Genomic DNA, 16,673 nt, shown 5'->3' with positions numbered 1-16,673 from the left:
TTATCAAATTAATAACTGGTACTGTATTGGCAGATAATCTATTCAAACTCTCTACTACTGCCATATTATCTGAATTAAAAACAATAGCTTTATTTGCCAAACCCGACCCCCAAATATGTAAAGCCGCCAATATGGGAAATAACTCTAAAAAGGTTATATCCCGTACAATCCCTGCCTGAATCCATGACTCCGGCCACTTTTCTGCACACCACGCTCCTTGGAAATATATCCCAAAACCTTCACCCCCTGCCGCATCTGTAAACAGTTCCAATGCATCTGCGGGCTGCGGAAGGTCATGCCAAAAAGTTCTACCATTAAACTGCTCTAAGAATACACCCCAGACCTCTAGATCCCGCCTAATACTTTGTGTCACTCGAATATGATAGTGAGCTTTCAGAACCCCCCTTGTCGCTAAAGCCAGCTTTCTGGCGAAAATGCGACCCATGGGCATTACCCTGGTAGCAAAACATAGCAAACCTAAGAGCTCCTGAAATTGTTTAAGAGTAGCTTTTTTAACTTGTTGCATCGCCCGCACTGCCTCCAGCAAGCATCTAATTTTATCCGCTGGCAGACGAGAACACTGGGCCGGCACATCCAACTCTACACCTAGGAACGTTATAACATTCACAGGCCCCACAGTCTTATCCTCAGCCAACGGTATCCCAAAATGAGCCGCCACTCGCTTGAAAGTGCTCAACAAAACCGCGCAGCCTCTCGCATCCTTACCCACTAACAAGAAATCATCCAAATAATGGACTACCGCCCCTACTGAAGTGACCTGCTCAACCACCCAATGTACAAAGGAACTAAATTGCTCAAAAAAGGCACAGGAAATAGAGCAGCCCATCGGGACACATTTATCAAAGTAAAAGTGCTCATTGAAACGGAACCCCAGCAGCGGAAAGGAATCTGGATGCACCGGTAACAAGCGAAAAGCCGACTCCACGTCAGCCTTAGCTAAAAAGCCTGACTCCCATGACCCCTGATTACTTCTATCGCCTTATCCACAGAAGCATAGTGCACCGAACAAGTTATAGGATCGATAAAATCATTAACCGACTGCCCCACGGGATAAGAAAGATTATGTATTAATCGAAACTTCCCAGGCTCCTTTTTTGGAACAATCCCAATGGGCGAAACTATTATGGCTTCAAAAGGTGGCTCACGAAACGGCCCTGCTATTCTACCCTTAAGCAACTCCTTCTGAATTTTCTCTGCTGCAATCTGATGATGAGCATGTATTGAGACAGCATTTCTGGGGTAATGTGTAGAATGCAATAAAGGGCCCTGATAAGGAATAATATAACCCAAAGTAAAACCGGATGTGATGGCCTCCGCACTTACCCTATCATAGTAACGTGCCAGCCATACCTGCATACGCTCTAACTTAATTGGCGAAGGCGCCAGCTGCCCCCAACTACTGACCAGTGTATCCCGACGGCATAGTCGAGTACCCTGGCTGCTGCTTCCTGTCCCGTTGCTGCCGACATTGCCCTGCTGAATGTCCCCCCCCCACACACTGCACAGACATGCCTGAATTTACAGGGGTGCCATGTGCAATGTCCATTGTTGAATTGTCTACAAATTCGCTTTCCTGCCGGCGCCCCAAATTGCCTTTGAGATGCCGGCCCAGACTGAAAGGGCTGGCTGCCCCGCCACCCCGTACCTTCCATGTAAGTAAACCCCCTATCCTGTGTGAAAGGTCTCTGTACGGACATCTCATCCAGCCATAGATCCACCACTCGATGCTTCCAAGAGATATCAGGGTTATCGGCCATGCTTTTCCGAAACTTAATATCATAGTTTAGCCAAGCCCATCCCCCATATCTCTTGTGAGCCCGAATGATGGAATCCATGTACCTTATTAAATAAGGACTCACGTCCGGCTCCTTTTCAATAACCACTGTCATAAATATATGAAATGCCGATGTCCAGTTGGCAATAGACCGGAATAACTTGGGTTTCTTTTCCCTTTCCAAGAAGAGAGTCATCTTATCTTTCAAAGAAGCAGTCTCATCCTCCTCCTCTCGTAACAAAAGGGAAAAGATATCTATGAATTCTCGTTTCCAAATCTTTTCTTTCAGATTCTTGGAAACACAAGAAGACAAAGTATACACCCCACATAGCACATCACTTTTTGGATCTATGACACTTTTTGTCGTCTCTTGACTAAGACCCAGCAGTACTCCCGTCTCACCTGACCCCCCTGCCGGAACCCCTAAACCTACCCCTGGCCCCCCCACATGCCCTCCCGGCATTCCTAAGGACCTACCCCTTTCATAATCCAACAATGCATTGCGAATGCCTTGTGCTAAGGATAAATCATTGTTCATAACAGTAGCACTACTATGACCCGTAGGCAAAACACCGCCGCACCCAGACTCATCAGCCGACGGCAGCGGAGCCGCACCATCCTTTAAACGACTCTGGTGGGACTCGAACCCACAACCTTTGAATCTCTTCAACCGACTAGAAGTCCAAAGCGCTATCCATTGCGCCACAGAGCCCCTTGGAAACACAAGAAGACAAAGTCCCTCTGCTTGCTGAAATCCAAATGGCGCTGTGTTTCCCTTCACAGCCCTTCTTCACCCCTCCTCCCTACCCGCCCCTTTACCCATCACCCTTCAATCTCTTATCCTTCCTATCCACTCCCACTCCTCCCTCCCTCTCCCCCCCCCCCCAGATTCTTCCTGAGCCTTCAGCCCGGTTGTAATTGGCTCCCCTTTAGGGGTGAGCCTTTCCATTTTCAGCAATAGTGTAGTATGATGAAGTGTCTGAGAGTAACAGGTTGGCAAATAAAGTACAAGTTTATTCATAACTTGCATACCGCACATCGAATAGACCATCTATGCATTTTGCAGTTCTAAAATAGGGGCAAATACAAATAGGGCAGAGAAGGAAATAGGCACGGGGAGAGAGTAGGGTAAAAGGGGGGGGGGGGGCAAGAAAAGAGTTACAAATGACAGGAAGAATAATTAGGAGAAAAATCAAGACAGAAGGGGAAAAAGTGGTGGTTAGTCAGGTGCATCTGGTAAGCTCTCTCATTATTATTATTATTTGGATTTATTTACCGCCTTTTTGAAGGAATTCACTCAAGACGGTGTACAGTAAGAATAGTTCAAACATGAGCAATAGGCAATTACAGCAGTAAAAATATTCAAATAACAATACAAAGTATGGTATGGTATACTACTTACAATGTCAACACAATACGTAATTAATAGAGCATTATAGTTGATAGTGAAGGGTAAAGCAAAGATGTAACAATTAGATAGGTAAGATAGTAGGAAGAGTTAGAAAGTAAGGTGACTGATTTAAAGAAAGTTGCACATGAGTGCGGAGAGATGGTTAAATATTATCTCAGCTAGGGTAGGAGTAGATAAACATATGTATCCTTGAAATACAAACATATTTGCCAATATTCCACCTAAACGCTATTTTGTAAATAAGTGCCTTTCTTGCATAGTGTGAATTTGCAAGGGGGAACACACACACTGGTGGAGCATAGGTAGGACCTAGGCATGGCTTCCACTTACACACATAACATGTAGAATGCTGTAAGTGGTATACCTCATTGCCGCATTCAGTACTCGCACTTACAGCAGCTCTATGGCTGATGTAAGTGCACTTGCCTAGATGATGTGTTGATGCCTAGATAAGTGCATCAGGTTACGCTTGCATTCCGTAATGGAACATTGGGTGCCTTGGTTCCATTATAGAATAGGCCTACTGCCATGTACCTAAATGGAAGTGCCCAGTATAGAATTACCTGTTAATGTGCCCTATCTGGGAATTTTCAGTGCCACTTTAAGACTCATTTTACAAAGAACATTGAAATGGGAATTGTGTCATACAGGTTGAGGATCCACATTTCCCCTAATGCTTTATAAAAGGTGCCACCAAACACTGAGTCTTTCGTAAAATACTATAAGGATTTGCTAGAGTGTACATGTAATTGCTGATATGTCTTTGATTTTGGAGTGACTGGAGACTACTCTACTCCTGTTCCCGTTACACCACCTTGGAACTGTGTGTGTGTGTGTGTGTGTGTGTATATATATATATATATATATATATATATATATATATATATATATATATATATACACACACACACACACACACAGTTCTGCTAAAACCTGTCGTTTCTTTCTCTATAATATCACCAAAATTCGCCCTTTCCTTTCTGAGCACACTGCCAGAACCCTCATCCACACTCTTATCACCTCTCACTTAGACTATTGCAACTTGCTTCTCACAGGTCTCCCACTTAGCCATCTCTCTCCTCTTCAATCTGTTCAAAATTCTGCTGCACGACTAATATTCTGCCAGTGTAGTTATGCTCATTTTAGCCCTCAAGTCACTTCACTGGTTTCCTATCCATTTCCGCATACAGTTCAAACTCCTCTTATTGACCTATAAGTGCATTCATTCTGCAGCTCCTCAGTACCTCTCCACTCTCATCTCTCCCTACAATCCTCCCCGGGAACTCCTCTCACTGGGTAAATCTCTTATCTGCACCCTTCTCCTCCACCGCTAGCTCCAGACTCTGTTCCTTTTATCTTGCTGCACCATATGCCTGGAATAGACTTCCTGAGCTGGTATGTCAAGCTGCATCTCTGACCGTCTTCAAATCTAAGCTAAAAGCCCACCTTTTTGATGCTGTTTTTAACTCCTAATCCTTATTCACTTGTTCAGAACCCTTATTTTATCATCCTCACTTTAATATTCCCTTATCTCTTGTTTGTCCTGTTTGTCTGTCCTAATTAGATTGTAAGCTCTGTTGAGCAGGGACTGTCTCTTCATGTTCAAGTGTACAGCGCTGCGTACGTGTAGTAGTGCTTTAGAAATGTTTAGTAGTAGTAGTAGTAACATGCTGTGTCTACACACAAAAGTTGAAAAGGCCAAATAAAGAAAAGAATATTGACTTAGGCATAGTATGAATGATAGCCTGACAGAAAATGGGGAATTTGTCTAGCAATTAAAAGAAATGTCTTAGCCAGACAGTGTGCTATTGGCCAAATTAAGTAAGCCAGCCATATTTAGGTACTGGTTATTTATGTAAGTATATGTTGTCAAACAGAAGGACAAAACAGATGTGCTCTACACTCTGTGATTTCTAATTTATTAGGAAAAGAGTTGAAATTCTGGGGGAATTATGTAGTTCAGGATTTCTCTACAGCAGTAAAGCAGATTCTGTAGCAAGATGATTGATGTTGTCACGTATCAACCCAATAGCTGGAAGAGTGGAAGGACGCTGCTTAGGATCTGTCACAGAAATATCTCCTTTGGGATTTTGAAAAAAGTGTTTTCAGACTCAGTATAGATTTGGTCATACTTGCAGTTCCAGGGCCATTTTAACCATTAGGCAGACTAAGATGGTTGTCATCTAGGCCAGCGACTGTGGGGTAGGGTGACGAGTGGGAGGGGGGATGGAAAAGAGCAGCTGATTCAAAGCACAAGTCAGACCTGATAGCCCTGCAAACCTTTACTTTTACTTTTGGCAGGTGGGCAGTTTTCATATAGCCCTTTTACCTGAGAAAATGACTTTTGGAAACTGCCCTCATTAAGGACAATTCTATTTTATTTATTTATTTGTTGCATTTGTATCCCACATTTTCCCACCTATTTGCAGGCTCAATGTGGCTTACATAGTACCATAGAGGCGATCGCCAGTACCGGTATGAACAAATACAGGGTGAGGTTATGGTAGAGTAAAGTTAATGTGTGACAGACACATTGGGAATCATAAGAAGGAAGAGTTGTTATGTCCAGTACAAGCTTTTATCTCATTGTGTTGCATGGTTAAGGCATTTAAGTTGGATCGTTGGGGCATGCCTTTTTGAACAGGTCAGTTTTTAGGAGTTTCTGGAAGTTTAGGTGGTCATTTGTTGTTTTCACGGTGTATGGTAGTGCGTTCCACAGTTGTGTGCTTATGTAGAAGAAGCTGGATGCATAAGTTGATTTGTATTTTAGTCCTTTGCAGCTTGGGTGGTGGAGATTTAGGTATGTTCGTGTTGATCTTGTTGTGTTTCTGGCTGGTAGGTCTATAAGGTCTGTCATGTATCCTGGGGCATTGCCGTAGATGATTTTATGAACCAGGGTGCAGATTTTGAACGCAATACATTCTTTGATTGGGAGCCAGTGCAGTTTTTCTTGTAGGGGTTTGGCGCTTTCGAATCTTGTTTTTCCGAATATAAGCCTGGCTGCTGTGTTTTGAGCAGTTTGGAGTTTCTTTATGATTTGTTTCTTTGCATCCCGCCTAGATTCCATTACAGTAGTCTAGATGGCTTAGTACCATAGATTGTACCAAGTTGCAAAATATTTCCCTCGGGGGGAAAAAAGGTTTCACTCGTTTGAGCTTCCACATTGAGTGAAACATTTTCTTTGTTGTAGCTTTCACTTGGCTGTCTAGTGTGAGATTTCGGTCGATTGTAACTCTGAGAATTTTCAGACTGTCTGAGATAGGGAGGGTGTGATCTGGGGTGGGTTTGTTCCTGTTATATTGGGATGAGAGGATGAGACAGTGTGCTTTTTCTGTGTTAAGTTTTAGTTGAAATGCATTCACCCATGAGTTCATGATGTTCAAGCTGAGTTTGATTTCTTTGGTGATTTCTGTTGGGTCATTTTTGTACGGGATGCATATTGTGACATTGCGTATATGAAGGGATTGTATTGTCACATTGTCTGCGTATATGAAGGGATTAAGGCCTTGACTGGATAAGGACTTGGCTAGCGGGGTCATCATTAGGTTGAAAAGGAGTGGTGATAGTGGCGATCCTTGAGGTACTCCACAATCTGCTTTCCATGGTGATATGTTCGAATTCAATTTCACGTGATATGTTCTAGTAGTCAGGAAACCCTTGATCCAGCTAAGTACACTTCCACCAATCCCAAAGTATTCTAGGATGTTTAGTAGTATTTTATGGTTTACCATGTTGAACGCACTAGACATGTCGAATTGTAGGAGAAGTACGCTTTGCCTGTTGCAATTTCTTGTTTGAATTTAGCTAATAGAGTAATTAGTACTGTTTCGGTGCTATGGATGGAGCGAAATCCTGATTGTGATTTGTGTAGTTTTGTGAATTTGTTTATGTAGTCAGTAAGTTGTTTGGTTACCATGCTTTCCATCAGTTTGACTATCAGTGGGATTGATGCTACTGGGCAGTAGCTGGTGATATTGTTTGTTTTTTTTCTTGGTATCTTTTGGTATCGGGGAGAGTAGAATGTTTCCGTTTTCCTTAAGGAAAAGACCATATTGAAGCATGCAGTTTAAGTGGGATGTAAGGTCTGCTATGAAGCGGTGGGAAGCGGATTTTAGTAGGTAGTTGGGGCAAGTATCCAATTTACAGTGAGTCTTGGAGAACTTATTAATCGCTTGGTTGACTGTTTTAGTGGTGAGGGGAGCGAAGCTTGTTCAGAGTCTGTCCACTGGGTATACACCGAGGATTGGGTCCAAACACTCGATGAAGTTTTCAATGCCGGTGGTTTTCTGAGGTAGCGTGTTACGTAGGTTTACAATTTTTTCATTGAAGTATTTGGCTAGTTTGTCTGCAGATGGGATATCTGTGTTGGTTGTGGTGACCAAGGTGATGTCTAGTAGTTTGTTCATGAGTTGGTATAATTTTTTTGTGTCTTTGTAGTCAGGCCCTATTTTGGTTTTCTAGTGTAACCTTTAGGCCTGTCTTATTGTGTATTTGTATTTTCTTTGAGTTTGCTTCCATGCATTGAGTGTTTGTGTATCTTTTATTTTTTTCCATGCTCATTCGAGTTTCCTGGATTGTGTTTTTAGTTTTTTCAGTTCTTCATTGTACCATGGTATCGAGTAAGCTGGTACCTAATCTTAGGTGCCAGATATGTATGTAGGTTATAGGGTACTGGCATGTGCATTATTGATGCCACTAATTAGAATTTCCAGGTGGTATACCAGTAGATAGTAGGATAATTGAACCTTATAATCTTTTTCAGAAATGTCTGAAACTTATTTTCAGAATATTTGATATAAACAGTTTCTGTTTCTGGTATATGTGATTCTATATTACATTTCTATTTTTGTGGTGATCTATAAGTACCCATCATCATCATTATGCTATAAAGTAGGAACCAAATTTGCTTAGCATGTACCTGCAAGTGGGGCGTACAGGTGGATGGAGCTTGGGTGGGCCATGAGTGTGTCACCACACGTTGCATTCAACTTACAGAATGCTATCAGTTGAGCATGTCAGATGACGTACTCCGTATTTAGGACTGCTAACATATGCCAGCCTTTATGTTAGTATTTTATAATTGCTTAGGAACACCTAAATGCCATTATTAAATTGACGCTAAGTGTGCACCATTGAGGCACATGCATCGTTAGTGCCAGCAATTAGAATTTACATCCATAAATGGTATGCATGATCCTATAAAGTAGGCATCAAAATTGGTTACCTGTAAGTGGGGCCTATAGGTGGGCGGAACATGGTGCACTTAGGTGGGTCAACTTACCCCAGCCAATAATCTGCCTTAAGTGGGGACGCTGAAGTTTTGGCAGGCTAACAAGTCTTTATACTGGTATTCTGTGATGGCTTTGGTGCACCTAAGTGCCATTATCAAATCTGTGCTCCATTTCGCCATTTACATTGAGGCAGTAAGGACCCTATTCTATAAAGGTTCTGTTCCTAAATTTACGCTTCTAAAATTTATGCTCCTAATTTATGAGCATAATTTATGCTTCTAAATGTATGCTTCTAGATTACGAGCATACTTTATGCTCCAATATAGGTTGTGCTCCTAATTTAGGAGTATAAATTTTAGGAGCGTAAATTTAGGAGCATAACCTTTATAGAATAAGGTCCTAAGTCTGGGGTGCTCAGTGTCTGTCCTGGAGGGTTTTCAGGATTTCCCCAAAAGGATATGCATGAGATCTATTTTCATGTATTGCCTCCATTGCACTAAGTTATAGAGTTGCCCCAATTATTCCTATTCATCACTGAAACCTGGGTCCACAACCTTCAAGATCCTATAATCTTAGAATTATGCCCACCAGGATACAAAATCACACACTGGACAAGAAATGGAAAAAGAGGAGGAAGAATAGCCATAATATACAAATCAGAGTTCAACATCACAAACACAGCTGAATCCATAATGCCACAACTTGAAATCGCTTCCATAAGAATCAGTCACCCAGAACTGCAGGAACACCTTAACGCAGTCTTATTCTACAGATCACCAGGCAACTGGCGAGACTGCCAAACACACTTCCATGGACTTTATCTCGAACACCTGTATCTCTTCCGCTAACCTCATCATAATAGGAGATATTAACTTACACCTGGAAGATCTCACCACAACAAGCACCCAAGACTGCAAAGAGTTTTTGCAACTATGGGATCTACAAGGACCAAATACGCAACCAACTCACAAAAAAGGACACACATTAGACATAATAACACACAAAATTGACCACGATGCAAACCTTACATTAACATACTCTAAATGGTCACCTATATTGTGGTCAGACCATTACAAAGCACATATTACCCTCCAATGGAGAATGAAAGATTTACCTAACAAACAAATACGAAAGACTTACACCACAAGAGGGAAAATAGATCCGGCTAAATTCTGGCAACAGATCTACAAAGACGGATGGACAATAAAAACAGACACAATCCAATTCCTCTCAATATGGGATAACAGATGTAAACTAATACTAGACAACATTGCCCCAATCCAAACCAGAACCTCGCACAGAAAGAACTCAATACCATGGTTCAACGAAGAACTGAAAAAACTCAAAACACAAGTCAGGAAACTAGAACGGACGTGGAACAAAAAGAAAGACGAGCCCACAATTAATGCTTGGAAGCAACTCCGAAGGAAATATAAATACGCCATAAGACAAACCAAAAGACAATTCTACAAAACTGAAATTGGACCAAACTACAAAGACACACACAAACTCTTCCAACTCGTGAATAAACTATTAGACACCACTCCAGTCACCAACAACAGCAAAGGCACACCAGGAGCTGATGACTTGGCGAAGTACTTTGAGGAGAAAATCATACAACTGCGACTTAAAATACCTGTCAGCCCCATCGAATACACTACACTCCTAAACTGCTTAGATCCAGACCCAGGAATTTACCCAGCTGACAGGATCTGGACTGAATTCACAATACTACCGGAAGTTCTTATCTCACAAACGCTTAAAAGATTCGCCAAATCTCACTGCAAATTAGACATATGCCCAAACAACCTCATGAAGTCGGCCCCTCAACAATTTATAACGGACCTAACAAACCACGTGAACTATATGCTACAAAATGTACTCTTCCCAAGGGAGAAAGGTAAAATTTTACTCACCCTTATACCCAAGGATGCAAAGAAAAATTCTAGTGAACTAACGAACTATAGACCAGTAGCATCTATTCCCTTAATTACCAAAATAACAGAAGGCATGGTGACCAATCAACTCACAGATTATCTAATCAAGTTCTCAATATTACACGATTCCCAGTCAGGATTTCGCTCTAATCACAGCACTGAAACCGTACTAGTCATGCTCATGACTAAACTCAAACAACTGATAGCAAATGGCAATAATATTCTACTGTTACAATTCGACATGTCAAGCGCATTTGACATACTTGACCATGGAATTCTATTACACATCCTCGAATACTTCGGAATTGGAGGCAACGTTCTCAACTGGTTCAAGGGATTCCTAACTTCACGCTCATATCAAGTGACTTCAAATTCGACTACATCAGCTACATGGACACCTGAATGCGGAGTTCCACAGGGATCCCCCCTCTCACCGACCATATTCAACCTAATGATGACACCCTTGGCCAAACTACTATCGAATCAGAATTTAAACCCATATATATATGCTGATGATGTAATGTTCTTCATCCCATTCAAACAAGATCTAAGGGAAATCTCCAATGAAATCACGCAAAGCCTACATATCATGAATTCCTGGGCAGATGCATTTCAGCTGAAACTTAACGCAGAGAAAACCCAATGTCTGGTACTCACCTCGCAATACAACAAGAATAAATTTACCACCATCAACACACCGAAGCTAAATCTACCAGTTTCGGACACCCTAAAAATTCTTGGAGTCACCATTGATTGACACCTAACACTTGAGAATCATGCGAAAAACATAACTAAAAAGATGTTTCATTCAATGTGGAAACTAAAAAGAGTTAGACCATTTTTTCCAAGAAGTGTCTTCCGCAATCTGGTACAATCACTGGTACTCAGTCATCTGGACTATTGTAACTCACTCTACGCCGGCTGCAAAGAGCAAATACTTAAAAAAACTCCAGACAGCCCAGAACACGGCAGCCAGACTAATATTCAGCACATCAAAATACGAAAGCGCGAAACCCCTACGAGAAAAACTACACTGGCTCCCACTCATGGGCGTAGTTTGACTGTTTCATTTGGGGGTGCAAAGGAAGGGGCGGGGCATATTAACATTCATTTGTATATATATATATGTAAATGAATATGCTAATATGGAGAAAGGGAGAAAGAGTTGGCCCATGCTGTTATGAACTGTGTTTGCAGAATCAGGTCTGTTGTTCCCTTCCTGTCTATATCTTTTGTTATAGGCTACTTTAGTGGCTGGAAGAAATGAGTGATCTAGGCAACCATGTAACAATATTGAGAGGGAAAGAACAGTCCCCTAGCCAACATTTCAAAATGACTGGGGTGCCAAAGCATACCTCCTTAGACTCAATAAAGCAGCTCTCTCAATATTGGCAAGTTAGGTTCCCATCCAAAGATATGCATGAACTAAATTTAGTTCAAAAGAAGTAAAGCCCTGAGTGTAGTGATCAAGGCACCCTTTGATCGCGGAAGCCCCACTTCTAAACCAGTTTAGCCCCAGAACCACTTCTCTCTCAACACTGCTGTAGCTTGGTCTGTTGCCTTCCAAAACCTGAAAACCTTTCGCTTCTGCCCTGTGATCAATCAACGCCATGCCATCCGGACTGTGGCAACACACCCTCCCTCCTTCCTGACTGCTTCTCCCTTCCTTCCGTCCCCGAAATGCAGCAGCCCCGGACCACCTCCCTTCACCACGGTCCCCTGATTGGTCAAAGGTTAGCAACTGAGGAGACTGTAGGTAAAAACCGGCAGAGAGAGGGCGTGCAGTGCTCGGGGGAAGAATGCAGAGGAGACCTCCGACAGCCACCCACACACCTAGGCTTCGCAGCATCTCCCATCTCTCTCTTTAGAATGACAATGTGGATGCAGCAGCTAACAGGTTTGCTTGTTGTGTTTTGTGAACGGCGACGGCTGCGTGGGTGAGTGGAAACAGAGATTTACCTTCGTTACAGTGGACTAGATAGGCTGGCTTACTTCCAATCCACTCTAGTACCAAGGTGCAGCGGCGAACAGGCGGTAGTGAAAGCAGCAACCAGCCAGGTTTGACTCCATCCTTCCTTCACTTCCCTGCCCTCTCTGCATCCCGCCTTCCTCTGATGTCATTTCCTTTCGGGTGGGCGGAACACTGAGAGGGCAGGGAAGTGAAGGAAGGACGGAGTCAAGCCTGGCTGGTTGCTGCTTTTACTACTGACATGGCGCCCCGCCCGCCAGCTCATCGCTGCGGGTAAGAATAAGTCATCATCGTTGTTGTCATCGTTTGGGGGGGGGGGCAATGCCCCGCCTCGCCCCCCCCCCCCAGTCTACGCCCATGCTCCCACTAAAAGAACGCATCACGTTCAAACTTTGCACCCTAGTCCATAAAATCATCCATGGCAACGCCCCAGCCTACATATCAGATCTAATAGATCTAACACCCAGGAACGCAAAAAAAATCTTCTCGCACATTCCTTAATCTTCATCCTCCCAAGTGTAATGGTCTGAAATACAAATTAATGCACGCATCTACCTTTTCCTACACGAGCACGCAACTCTGGAACGCGTTGCCACGTAACCTGAAAACGGTCTATGAACTGACCAATTTCCGTAAACAACTGAAAACCTATCTCTTCGACAAGATATATCACAAAGATCAACATGTGTAACTGTATAATCTTTATAACTTCTAGAATTGTCTTATAATATCTTTTTCTTTAATACTATCATGTATTTCACCACCATGTAACAAATAACCCTCTGTAAAACCAAATGTATATTCTCTTCTATTTTCAGTATACATGTTGAATTGTTAGCTACATTGAGCCTGCAAAGAGGTGGGATAATGTGGGATACAAATGCAATAAATAAATAATTTTTGTATGCTTCAGATATAAGAGCAATTCTATAATTACATGTGTAAGTGCCAAGATAATTGATACTTTTGCACATATGCATACTATATGCTGTTCTATAAATAGTGTGTAAGTTCAGTAGTGAGTAAGTGCAAGGGTTTGTACACATGGGCAGTGCTTAGGCATATCTCCTGTGCATGGGATATGTAGCTTTTAGGCACAGATGCCGTGATAGAATTGGTGCTCAGCTGTCCCCATTCTAGTGCCTAACATGTGGCACCAAGTTATAGAATTTGCCCCAAAGTTTAATATTTTGAAAAGTATGATGCCCAATTATGTATTTTTATAGGAACTTTCTGGGATGGCAGGTAGTTGAGTGATCATAATTTAGAGGCCAACTGAAACCGAATCCATGGCCGGAACTGAAACCAAAAATGTGACCCCATCACTGCTGCAAGACCGCCTCCCCCAAGCCAGCCTCCCACCCTTCCAGAGAGAAAACCTGTCCCCCTCTATCGGCCTACCCATCAGTTCCACCCAGTCTTCCCATTCCCCATAGACCCTCCCTGGGCCTACCTACTACTACTTATCATTTCTATAACATTACTAGACTTACACTTGAACATGAAGAGACAGTCCCTGCTCGACAGAGCTTACAAACTAATTAGGACAGACAAACAGAACAAGTAAGGGATAAGGGAGTTACTAAGGTGGGATGATAAAACATGTGTATTGAACAAGTGAGTAAGGGTTAGGAGTTAAAAGCAGCATCAAAAATGTGGGCTTTTAGCCTAGATTTGAAGACAGCCAGAGATGGTGGCCTAGTGGCTTCTTTGGGGCAAGAACATCTCACATTGCTCCTGGTGGCTCCTTGCTCAAAATGGTGGTAGTGAATTCCTGCAGCAGACCCGTGAAACTACCGCAGGAGGTTGCGGCTGCCATTTTGGAATTGGGATTGGTATGAGAGGAAACTTGCCTCGAAGAAGCCATTAGACCACCAGGGTCTTTAGAAGGTAGGCTGAGAAAGGGAGGGAGGAGATGGTGACCAGCCTAGGGAGAGGGGACATGTTTTCTCTTGAAGGGGGGGGGGGGGGGGTCTGCCAGGGGTGGAGCCACATTTGTCAGTTCTGAACAAAAATATTAAGGCATTTTGTACCAAAACTGAAATGCCTCTATCATGATTGCTGAGTTATCAAAATTATCAAAAATCTTAAGGGATGATCTAGGCTAGAAGCCTGAAAGATAACTCGGGGGAGGGGGAGGTGGTATGTGCAGGGTCCAAAGTTTACCTAGGGCAGCAAAAACCCTTGCACTAGTCATGTGTGACGCTAACCATGGTGTGTTTCTGGAATTTTATGCTACAAGAAAAATTCTGCAAAAAAAAAAAAAAGTTTAATGGAATTCCAGGTACCTGGAAAAAGCTTTAAATACAATTCCATGTGTCTGCTGGTGACAGGGTGTGCAGTGCATGTGCTATGCTTGTTGAGGAATCACATTCTGGGACTTAATTAAGCCCAGTATGCTGTTCTAAACAATAGGTGTGAAACAAAGTTATCATAGTACACTAATTAAAGGAAAAATGCCTCCAGTTTTTCAATTGTAATAATAATTCTCTGTGTTTGATGCATTTTTTTTATTGGACATTGGGATCCAGCATGTCAGCCTGTTATCACTAAGCTTTGCAACCTTTTATCCAGAAAAGTAGGTCAGCTGTGACAACTGCTGATTGCCATTGATGAGAACATGGAGTATTTTTCTCAGACATCTGCAAGCTCCTTTCACTTTAACATGTTTTTTGCCACCTCTTAAATAGTGAAAACCGATGGAACACATTGTAGGCTAGATTTTCAGCTGAAGTAAGCATGCACTAGTGCTTGCTGCAGCATTGTTAAAAGGACTCCTTTAAATGTTTTTACCATCTTCCCTCAAGTCTTACAAAATGGTTTACATCAATTCATAAAATCAAATATAATAGAAAATATAGAAAAACAATAAAAACAAACTCCTTTATCTATCTATCCTGGGATGCACTGGGCAGGGCCTTTTTACCATATAAGAGAGAAATTCCCCTATATGGTAGACAGGCTCCACCCAGTACATCCCAGGATGCACCTTGTGTGGTGGCGTGCTGCTATTTTGCAGATGATAGCATCTGGAGGCAGAAACCAAGTGGGTATTGCTCCTGCCTTGTGCACGGTGTGGGGGGGGGGGCCTAGGCTTAAGGTCCCCGTACTAGGGGATTTTTTTTTTGGGGGGGGGGGGGTGCCTGGCAGAGGGAAGGGAGGGAGGTACTAGGCTATCAGGGAATTTGTGTGTGGGATTTGAGGGGGGGTTCGAAGGGGGCCTGACATCACAAGCTGTACATCAGTTTTCAAAGAGAAACATTTACCTTTGAAAACTGACTTGGGAAAAGTATGTAAAATGCTTTTGAAAACAGCTTTCTTTATTTCTTAGACAAATACTGTGCTATGCCACATGGGTGTATAGATGGATGGGAACAAGGGGTATCATCTTCCCTCCTTGGGTTTTAATAATTAAGCCCCCAATATTTAAACACCATTGGATTTGAATGCTGACCATGGTGTTTAAATCTATACCCAAATATCCAGTGCCAGCTGATACCAGTATCCAGGTAACTAGCTGGGCAAGTCAGGACACCTATTTGCTGTTCTAAATTACCTGAGAAGTTAACCAGATATCAATGCTGAATATGAGCATTATTCAGATAAGTTCCAGCTGTGTCTTAGCTGTGCTGTGGACTGCCTCAGTTCTATCTAGACAGCTTTAAAGCAATATCTGGATAACGTCACTGAAAGTTCAGGTATAGCACGATGAGTGGCACTTACTCAATGATAACTCTGATTTTGTTTTTGTATATACTTTTTTGAGGCTTTTTTACTTAAGTGCATTAAGTTTTGGGCTTGACACATTTTAACGCAGGATTTTAATGCATGGTACGCTCAAAACTAATGCTGTATCAAGAAGAGGCATTTCCAGTATTTTTTTATTGCAGGTTGTGCGTTAATGTTGCCATTTAGCGCATGGTACCTGCTCGAGAGTTAATGCGGGTCCGCTTACTGCCTCCTATTTAGGAGGTGCTAAGTGCTCCCCTGTTAATTCTGTGTTAGCCAGTTAGCATGCCATAAATGTAATGTAGTAGCTACCTAATGCTTCCACGCCTGCTCTCCGCTCATGCCATGCTCCCTATCAGAAAGATTTTTAAAAATTCAATAATATGATTTAACACACAGTAACAAGCACGCTACCATAAAATCCATTAACAGTCGAGTGGTAGTTTCTTTCCAGGCATTAACCACATGTTACTTTAGTAAAATGGCTCCTTTATTTATGTCCCTCTCTGAAACATTTGGTGCTGCTGTTCATGAATGCATATATTTTAAACCCAAGTATACTGCATGCATAAACATTGAAGCAGTTAACATAGGTATCTGG

At 42.4% G+C, this 16,673-nt stretch overlaps 1 protein-coding gene and 1 non-coding gene across 2 annotated transcripts in view; one reads left to right on the top strand and one right to left on the bottom strand.

Annotated features, from left to right (window-relative positions):
• Positions 1-16,673, top strand: part of SHANK2 (SH3 and multiple ankyrin repeat domains 2) — an 846,275-nt gene that overhangs the window by 324,739 nt on the left and 504,863 nt on the right.
• Positions 2,422-2,507, bottom strand: TRNAR-UCU. Its single transcript is given in 2 exon segments — positions 2,422-2,457; positions 2,471-2,507. It is a non-coding gene; the product is annotated as a tRNA-Arg (tRNA).

This window comes from Microcaecilia unicolor, chromosome 4 (genome assembly GCF_901765095.1).
Source record: "Microcaecilia unicolor chromosome 4, aMicUni1.1, whole genome shotgun sequence".
Taxonomy (NCBI): Eukaryota; Metazoa; Chordata; class Amphibia; order Gymnophiona; family Siphonopidae; genus Microcaecilia; species Microcaecilia unicolor.
Note: the sequence above shows the minus strand (reverse complement) of the source record. Positions and strands in the feature narration are given on the sequence as shown.